The 9594-nt window shown below is 32.4% G+C and overlaps 1 protein-coding gene across 2 annotated transcripts in view; it reads left to right on the forward strand.

Annotated features, from left to right (window-relative positions):
* LOC115209156 (voltage-dependent calcium channel subunit alpha-2/delta-3-like) overlaps nucleotides 1-9594 on the forward strand; it is a 720530-nt gene that overhangs the window by 459142 nt on the left and 251794 nt on the right. The gene's annotated exons all lie outside the window — the stretch shown is intronic.

Raw genomic sequence — 9594 nt, forward strand, 5'->3', positions numbered from 1 at the left:
CAAGTACCTTCAAAACAACCACACAACTGTGTGAGGCATAAAATTGTGGGATAGGAAACTGCGATAGAGGAACAAGAGCAGGTAAGCAACTTGCTGAAATGACAGGTGTGTATGTTTTAATGTGTGTGAGTGTTAATTTTGCAAGTTTACCTTGTCACCACCTGACTAAAACAGTACTGTGATGTTTGCATTCCTTAGTGATATCACAGTTGGTTGCGCAAGGCTCTGAAAGATGTAGAATAGAAAACAAACCCTTAACATTAACCAGACCTCAGAGTTGGCCACAGGGAAATCTTGCCTTGAATAGATTCCTATCCAACCCTTGTTTCAATAGAAAAGCAAATGTTAAATGATCAAGCAAATGAATATATAAATGCAGCACCCTGGGCAAATTTTTTCTACTTGTGTGAACTTGCTTTGTGAGTGGATTTGGTAGAGAGAAACTAAGTGAATCCCATCATATGTGTATGTGTCCTTGTCTAGACATCAAGTAATGGTTGTAAACAAACATCATTTTCTTACAAGCAATGTCACCCATTTGCATCTGATTTGTATCTGACTCATACATTGTTCGCTTTCCAGGCATTTTTACATTACTGCATGTACTTTATATGCACTTTCTGACAAGTTGTGGTGCACCTGAGCACTGTATACAATAATTTCATTATTATTATTATTATGTAATCTTATTTGGAAAGAGGTGACAGTTAGCAACAGGAAGGGTACCTTTCTGAAGAAAATCTACCTCAGTGAATTCTGTCTCTCCCATGCAAGGAAGAAAAAGTGATTGTTAAAACAATGAAGGTTATACATAGGATTGCGTGTGTGTGTGTGTGTGCGTGTGTGTGTGGAAGAAAAATACGTGAATTTATTACATCCAGCCTTGGAAAATATTCTGTTGTAGAGTGACATGTAGTAACCAATAACATTATGCACATTATTACCAAGATTATACCACACAGCACACACACACAGCACACACCACACACACACACACACACACACATACACACACCACACATGCACAAACACACACACATTAAACACTACACACTCATGCACCAAGGCACAAATGCATATGTGTGTGTATTCCATTGATGGCAGACTAATCTGTCATCTGGTTTAGCACAACTCTCTTTTCCTTTGGTGTCATTACTCTTTATCAGAGGAATCCACTCTGTTTGAACCGTAATTAACTCAGATCTCTGGTTAGGAAAGATAACATGATATTCTGGTGCACTGCTTTCTACTACAGCAGCCCATGACTCTTTGATTGTCTTTTCTTTTCTTCTGCAACACTTTCAGTGGTTTCTGCATGCAGACACAAGCTTTGTCCCTTTCTCTGAAGCCGTAAAGTATATATAAAAAAGAATTAAGTTGTTAAGTGGTTGGGTACATAGTTTCAGGTCTACATAAACTGGAGCAGACTGCAGCCAGCTTCAGAAATATATCTATAATCTCTGCTCATCATTCGTTATTCTACAGATCTTCCAACACTTTTAGACTGTGTCTGCAATATGTTCAGAGTTTTGTTGCATTGTTAAACTTCTATATTGATTTATTCCTCAAACATGCATTATCAAACTATAGTCATATGTATGTACTTGTGTAGATATTATATTCTGGTACAGATTCCAACCTCTGGGCTGTGGTAGCCATACAGAGGCACTGGTATTAAGTCATACAAGTTTTTATGTATAGTAAATTGCGTATGTGTATGTGTGTGTGTTATTATTTATGGAAAGGTGGAGAGAGAGAGTGAATGAGTAAGAGAGAGTCAAAGCACAAGCATTGCTAGTTGACTAATTTCTCTTTAATACGTCTGCATATTTATGAAAATTTTCTGTTAAACATTTATACAGAAATCTAAGATCAATAATATATATATATATATATATATATACATATACATACACACACACACACACACACACACACACACACACACACATACATATTACGTATATACATATGCACACACACCTATATTTTGTAGAATATATACATAAGAGAGTATGTCTGTTTGTGTGTTGTGGGAGAGAGACAGATATAGTGATTGAGAGAAAGAGAGGGATGGCAAGTTTTGTACATTGTATGTGTTCTGATGTCTAAGAGATTTAAGATATTTAGGATGAGTCTTTAGAATCCATAAATCAGTAAATCCAGCTCAATGATGGAGAACTAAATTATCTCTCAGAGAACTACTCCATCTGTTCTGAATTCTTCAATATTAAATAAACAGAGAACTTATTTTGATTAAAAAAGAAATCCCACTTCAGATGCCTTTCTTGATTGCAAGACTTTGGAATTTGGTAAAAGAGATTTGAATTCATTATTTTCAGGCTTAATTTCTAATAATTGAAACTAGACAATTTGGTATTAAGACTAGCAAGTAAGACTCAAGTATTTTAACCTTTTATTTAACTTTTATCTTGAATAAGCTTTCAAGCACAAGAAGCCTTTTTTTCCAGCCTTTTTTTGTTAGATCTACATTTGATTAGGGTATTTATTGTTAACTGTAAATGCTAATAAAAACACAAATGTGTTACTATAACCAAGATTTATCCAACCTTTCTGTAATACTGATATTAGCAAGGTGGTATACAAGGATTTGAGTTTTATATTAATGTTACTTCATGCAATATCGATTACCCCTGCCTTCTTTCCTATCCACACACACTCTCACACATCTAGTTTGCTGTTAAAATTCCTATCAGCTTCTAATTGCTTTTTTTTCTTCTTGTTGTTGTTTGCATGATGCATCATTCTTCCCTGGAATGAGAAAAATACTGTGCTTAGGAACTCGTTGTAGTGCATACCAATCACCATAAAGTAGAGACAAGTTCCTGGCATGCTGAGTGAATGAGCTGGATTTCATTCCAAGTTGAAACCATTTCTTTTACTTTTCTGTCACTAAAAAAGCCCTTGGAAGATATTTCTCCCATCACAAATGTTAATGCAAAGTCAGATTTGGTTGTTGTTGTAGTTCTTGTTCTTATTCTTGTTCTTATAATATCCTCCCTTCTGCTCATCCTTGTAAATGTGTAAGCCATAAATAAATGCCAGAAGGCAGAAGATACAGTATAACTGATAATAATTGTTGCATTAACTCATAGTGCTGAATTCAAATCTTCTAATAAATAAACACAAAATAATTGTGAACAAGTATTGGAGGGGTGGTGCACTGATAATGTCGCTAGTATAAGTACAGAGAAGTTATAACAGATCAACAGTGATCTTTCTAACACAAGGAAGATATATTCCTTTTATGGAATTACTTTCCTTTTATGGTATTACTTTTCCTTTTTAGAATTACATTCTATGCAATGTTCTGCATTTATATTTTATAAATTTATTGACTTTTCATAGATTCTTAAATTTTGACATGGTTATTGATCATTAGTATAACTATCACTATCGTCTCTGCTTTCCTATTTTGGCAACAATCCGCTTGGCTACATTTTACATTGTTTCAAAATCACATACTACTAGAAGACTACATATTTGATGGTATTGGTGGTGGTGGTGAGGATGGCATTTGTTAAAATGCATCACTGACCTGTTTCAACCTCTACATTTTCATGAGATTACTTGCTGATATATGATGAAAATGTTATTTTCATTGAATAATCTTTAATTTCTCATTTATATTTATTTACATAGGCACATGCATAGTTGTGTACTTGAGAAGTTTACTTTGCAACTGCATGGGTTTTTTTGGTTCAGATCTTCTGCATGAACTTTGGGCAAGAGTCCTGCTCTAATAATGCTTTGTGTATGAATTTGGTAGAAGAAAACTTGGTGGGATTCCATGTGGCAAAATACAGAGATTATGGTTCTGAAAAAAGATTTTTTTTCAAAATTTCAATTTTTAATGAAAATATTCCCTCCCATTCCCCAAAGGGTTGGTGGGGAGTGTATTCTACATCTCCACCTTCCATGCTGGAAGCTGTGTATATATTTATATTGTATATATTTTTATTTGTGTGCATGAGTACCCATTTGTGTTTCTCCACCACCCACCACTTAACAACTGGCATTTATGCCCCTGTAACTTAGCAACTCTGCAAAAAGGGAAAGGTAGAATAAGTCCTAGACTGAAAATAAGTACAGGGGTTGTTTATTTCACTAAACCCTTCAAGACAGTACCCCCAGTATGGCTACAGTCCAGTGAGTGTACACTTTTGCATTAAACAAATGTAATACTTATTACTATTTTAGGAGATTGTACAAAGTAGTGAGCAGGCAGAGCTGTTAGCACACTGGCCAAAATTCTTAGTGGCATTTCATCAGTCTTTACATTCCTGTGTTCAGATTTTGCCTTGGTCAACTTCACCTTTCATCCTTTTTGGGTCAATAAAATAAGCACCTGTCAAGTTGGTGTTTCTCAACCGTTTTACACTTGTGTAACCCTGAAAATAAGTTACATGTCTCAAGGAACCCTTGCACAAAATATTATGTACCATATCTTATATTTTTCATCTTAGTTCACATGGTAAATATTATATATATATATCAACCCATGCTAGCATGGAAAACAGATGTTAAACGATGATGATGATGATGATGATATATGTATATTTGTATATATATATATATATATATATATATATATGGTTGTTATATTTTTTTTTGATAACGTAATAGGTTAGATAGGATGATGTCTATATTACAATATTACAATAACCAATAATATGTTGTGCATGTATAGTAATTAATATTAAGATCATGAAATTAACATTAGCCTATCTCACTCTTTCTCGCGGAACCCCTAGGAATCTTTTGCAGAACCCTAGGGTTCCAGGGAACCCCAGTTGAGAAATGCCATGTCATGTACTGGAGTTGATGTATCAACTTCCCCGTCTACTCAAAAACTGCTGGCCTAGCACTAAAATTTGAAAGAATTATTTTAGAGCAGTGTGTTGGCAAAATCCAGAGAGCAACAAACAAAACATCTTGCCGTATTCAGTTAATATACCTTTATATCATGAGTTCAAATCCTGCCCAAGTTAGTTTTTGCCTTTCTTTGCTATGAAGTCAGTGAAGGTAAATCTAATCATCTGTTCACATCTCATCAAATGTGTGGCTTTGTATCTAAATAACAAGCCAGAATTAGTTTCTTTTTTCCTTTTCGTTTATTTGTCTCAGCTCTATTTATTTTTCTCCATTAGTGTCTCCCTGAAGCTCTATAGCCAACGCATTTTATAACAAAACATCTTTTTGACAAGCAGAGGTGGCAGCATAAACATAATCTCTACAAAATAAGCTCTTTGCTTTTTTTCCTTATTTTGTTCATGTTTTTTACAATATATATTTTTCAGCTGGTGTACAACTGAATTTGATCATTCATGCAGAACTAACGATTCCAAACAGTAATCTAATTATCATGCGGAAAAAATGTATGCTTAAAGAATATTAAGTTATTTTTCTTTCAAACATTCTTACAGTGTAACTTATTTGATGCAACAACAACAAAGTATTATAATCTTTGTACAAAACAAATGGACAAAGAATGACAAAAAATTCCATTCTAGTTTAAAACAATCTTAGTCTTAATCTGCTTTCAAAATTGTTTTGAGTAAACCTTGCTGAAATGTCTCAGTATTACTTTAAAATGTATTTTTGAAATTAAAGAACCTTAGTGACATTTTAGAAGCATATAACTTTTTTTTTTTAAAGAATAGTATCAGCATTAACAGTGGTATAATTCTTTTTGCTTTCTCTTTTCCTTTTCAGTTGATGATGTTGAATTTAATTCAAATATAGCTCCATACATACCTGTGTGTGTTTGTATGTGAATGTGTGTGTGTGTGTGTGTGTGTATGCATGTATGTATGTAACTGTATGTATATGTGTGTGTGTATGAATGCACATTTGTAAATGTATATATATGAATGTATACACACATGTATGTGTGTGTGTGTGAATGTATGTGAATGTGAATGTGTATGTGTGTGTGTTTGTGTACATCAATTTAATTCTACAAGCTTGAATAAAATTGTTTCTTATGAACATGCAAAAAGGTGAACTTGTTTGAAAATTTTCTTAAAAAGCAATTATATCCTTCAAACACATTCATCATCTTGACAGATGTTCAAAAGATGGTTCAGTCTTTTTTTTAATTGTGTGTGTGTGTGTGTGTGTGTGTGTGTTCTTTTCAATCTAACTTTTCTTCTGCATCAAATATACACAAATTCGTACCTTTTGTTTTGTTGTTGGTTACAAATATGTGTACATGTTTATGTATAATTCTTTATATATATATGTCTGTGTGTCAATGAGTGCATATGCAGACATACTTTCATATTCACAATGCAATAAATTCTCAGTTGCATATATATATATATACATATATATATAGTGAAAAGGTTCAATGGAAATATTTTCCTCCGTATGCTGAATCGTTATGAAAAATGTAAAAAGAAACGAAATTACCAGAAATTTTATGTTGGACAAAATATATATAAACGTTCTTATGAAATACGATATTTATATAAGTCAACCAGTTTTGCTTGTGCTAATCATGACTAAGAAGTTATTGATAATGCTGCAGTTTCATGCTATTATAAGAAGTTTTCATTCCATGTTAGTAGGGGGAAGGATAGTTTGTAAAAATATACATACATATACACAGACATATAAACATTCATACATACGTATATATTTATATATATAAGCCCTAAATCATGGCACATCCTGGAGATAAAACTGAGATATTCTGGAAATGTTGATGGTAAAGATGAGCTTGCAAACTTTATTGTTTCAAAACGAACTGTAAGAGTCTGATACACAGATACAAGAAAATGTTAATAAAAAAGATCAAGTTAGAATATAGTTCTATCTTTCATGCAACATGTTTGGAAGAAAACCTGTTCCTCATTTATACAAATACATACTTTTATATATGTATGTATGTGTGTGTGTGTCTGTGTGTATGTTTGTGTGTGTGTGCATGCGTGTATATATTTATTATTGTTGTAACAGTAGCTAAATGTAACATACTTACACATAACTTTTTAAGTGTTTGTGTATCTTCACCTGCAAGTAATGTGTGCATATGTGTGTGCAGTGTGTGTGAATATGTATGTTTTGCATGTACGTGTGTGTGTGTATGTTTGTGTATGTGATTAAGGTATGTTTATACTCATTTTAACAATATGTAATAAATATGATTTATTACATATATGTATACACAATCAAACACATTCCGTGTGTCAGATGCTTTTTCAGACATACATATATGTGTGTGTGTAAGTTTCCTAAATTCCTTGGTTTGGAAATGTATACGTCCATGGAATTTAGTTTATATATATATATATATATATATATATATATATAAGCTAAATTCCATGGATGTATACATTTCTAAATCAAGGAATTTAAGAAACTCACAATGCAAAATGCTGATTCTCTCAGTACTTTTCTCTATGTGCACATGCTTCTCTGAGTATATGTCTTTGTGCATCCATATATGTGAGTGTTCATATGCACATGTGTGTATGTGTGTATATTAGCTTTGGCAAAGTAAATCAATGATGAGGATAAGACCAAAATGTTAGTTTCTGCTTAAATTCTTCAATAACTAACTTCTACTCTGCTACACACACAAATACATGTGCAGTGGGTGGTGGTGGTGGGAAATGAGATGACATTGTGTGCACATGTGTGTTATGATAACTTTAAGAAGAAAAACCAAACACTAATTTGTTTAACCATTTAATTGGTTGACTGCTTTAGAAAAGGTTAATGCCTAATCTGTATAAGTTTGGGGTAAATTCAGTGTAAAAAAAAATTAACCTAGTTTAAAATTTTACAGTAAGACAATATATTGTTGTTTTTATGATCAGAATTCTTGTGTCCCAGAGTTTAATTTGAGTCTGGAAAAAGTTTTGACTTTCAAGAAGCTTCTACTTTTCCAAATTATTTCTATGGTTATTATTCTATTCATTTATTTAGCTCGATGTTAATTCTGGTAAATGTAATCCTGGTTTATGCTTATTTTGGCATTTTGGTTTACTCCTCTGTGAAGAGGAAGGAATTGATGTATTAAAAGAAGCTCAGTAAATCATTAACAATGAGAAGTTTTAGTTTCCTGATCAAAAGTTCTAAAATACTTTCAAATCAAAGAAGAGAAAGCAAAGTTCCATTGCACAGATGCATTTACACACACATGCATACACACGTGTGTATGTGTGGTGTGTGTTGTAGGATATATATATATATGTGTGTGTGTGTGTGTATGTATGTATGTATATATACATGTATGTAAATGTGTGTGTATGTATATATGTGTATGCATATGTATGTATATATATATGTATATGTATATATATGTATGTATATATATGTATATGCATGTATATAAATATATATATATGTATATATTTGTGTGTGTGTGTATATATATATATATATATATATATATACATGTATAACATATATTGCATGTGTACCTAAATATAAATGTACACAGACATGCATGCACATATGTACATATATACATATATGTCTGTGTATCTGAGTGTGTGTTTCTGTGCATGCGCATATATAAATATGTAAGTATATATGACAAAGAGAGATAACAAATGAGTGCAAAAAAAAACAACATATTTTAAAACAATATTCCAGATTATTCACAACAAACACAAGACTCTCATCTCTATAATTCATGGAGCTATCTGTTTACTACAATTTTTTCCATTGCTTTTCACATGCAGTGTTTATCCTTCAAGATAAAATCAGACGCAAATAGTTTACACTGAGAACAAACTTTACTTTGTTTACAAGTGTGTGTGTGTTGTATTTGTATAAATACAATTTCTATAAGTTAAGAGGAAGTAGGGGTTTATTATAAATTTTGGTAAATTATGCCCCAGCCACTGTGGTGTTATGATGTTTGTCACCTGGTCAGCTTCAATTCAGAAGATAAAGATCATACTTAATGTCCCAATCATGATGTTAGTCTGTGGTTAAGAATCAAGCATTGTGAAGTGGATTTGGGAAACAGAATCTGAAAGATGCTTAATATGTGTGTGTGTGTATGAGTATGTGCATGCATGTGAGTGTGTATATATGTGTGTGTTTGTATGTATGTATATAAGTATATATATGTATGCATATATGTATGTGTATATATATGTGTTTTTGTATATATGTATATATAAAAAATAAATAAGTAACAATTGATGGACAGGTGTAAGTTCCTTACAGCTGTTTCTAACGAATTTTTTAATTGATCCATGAGTACATTATATCATAATAAAGAAAGGTCTTCTTTGGATGAATGCATGAATTTCAGAATCAAAGACATATAAAAAAATTTTTCTAATCCATGGCACATACAAGGTCTGATTAATAAGTATCCAGACTGTTGCCATAGTAACGAAGCTAAAGTATGCAGAGTGAAGCTGCTTGGCAAAGATTGACCTTAAAATCTGCTGTGTGTATGCACTAATATTTTAGCTTACTTCCACTATTTACAGCAGTGCTTGGAAGGAAGGTGTGTAGCATGTGATTGTTGTATTGACCATGACAGAGAAAGTTGTCTTGGTGATACCTGCTCAGAGGCTTACACAAAGTTGCAGAAAGTTTATA

The sequence above is a fragment of the Octopus sinensis genome, linkage group LG3, assembly GCF_006345805.1.
Source record: "Octopus sinensis linkage group LG3, ASM634580v1, whole genome shotgun sequence".
Taxonomy (NCBI): Eukaryota; Metazoa; Mollusca; class Cephalopoda; order Octopoda; family Octopodidae; genus Octopus; species Octopus sinensis.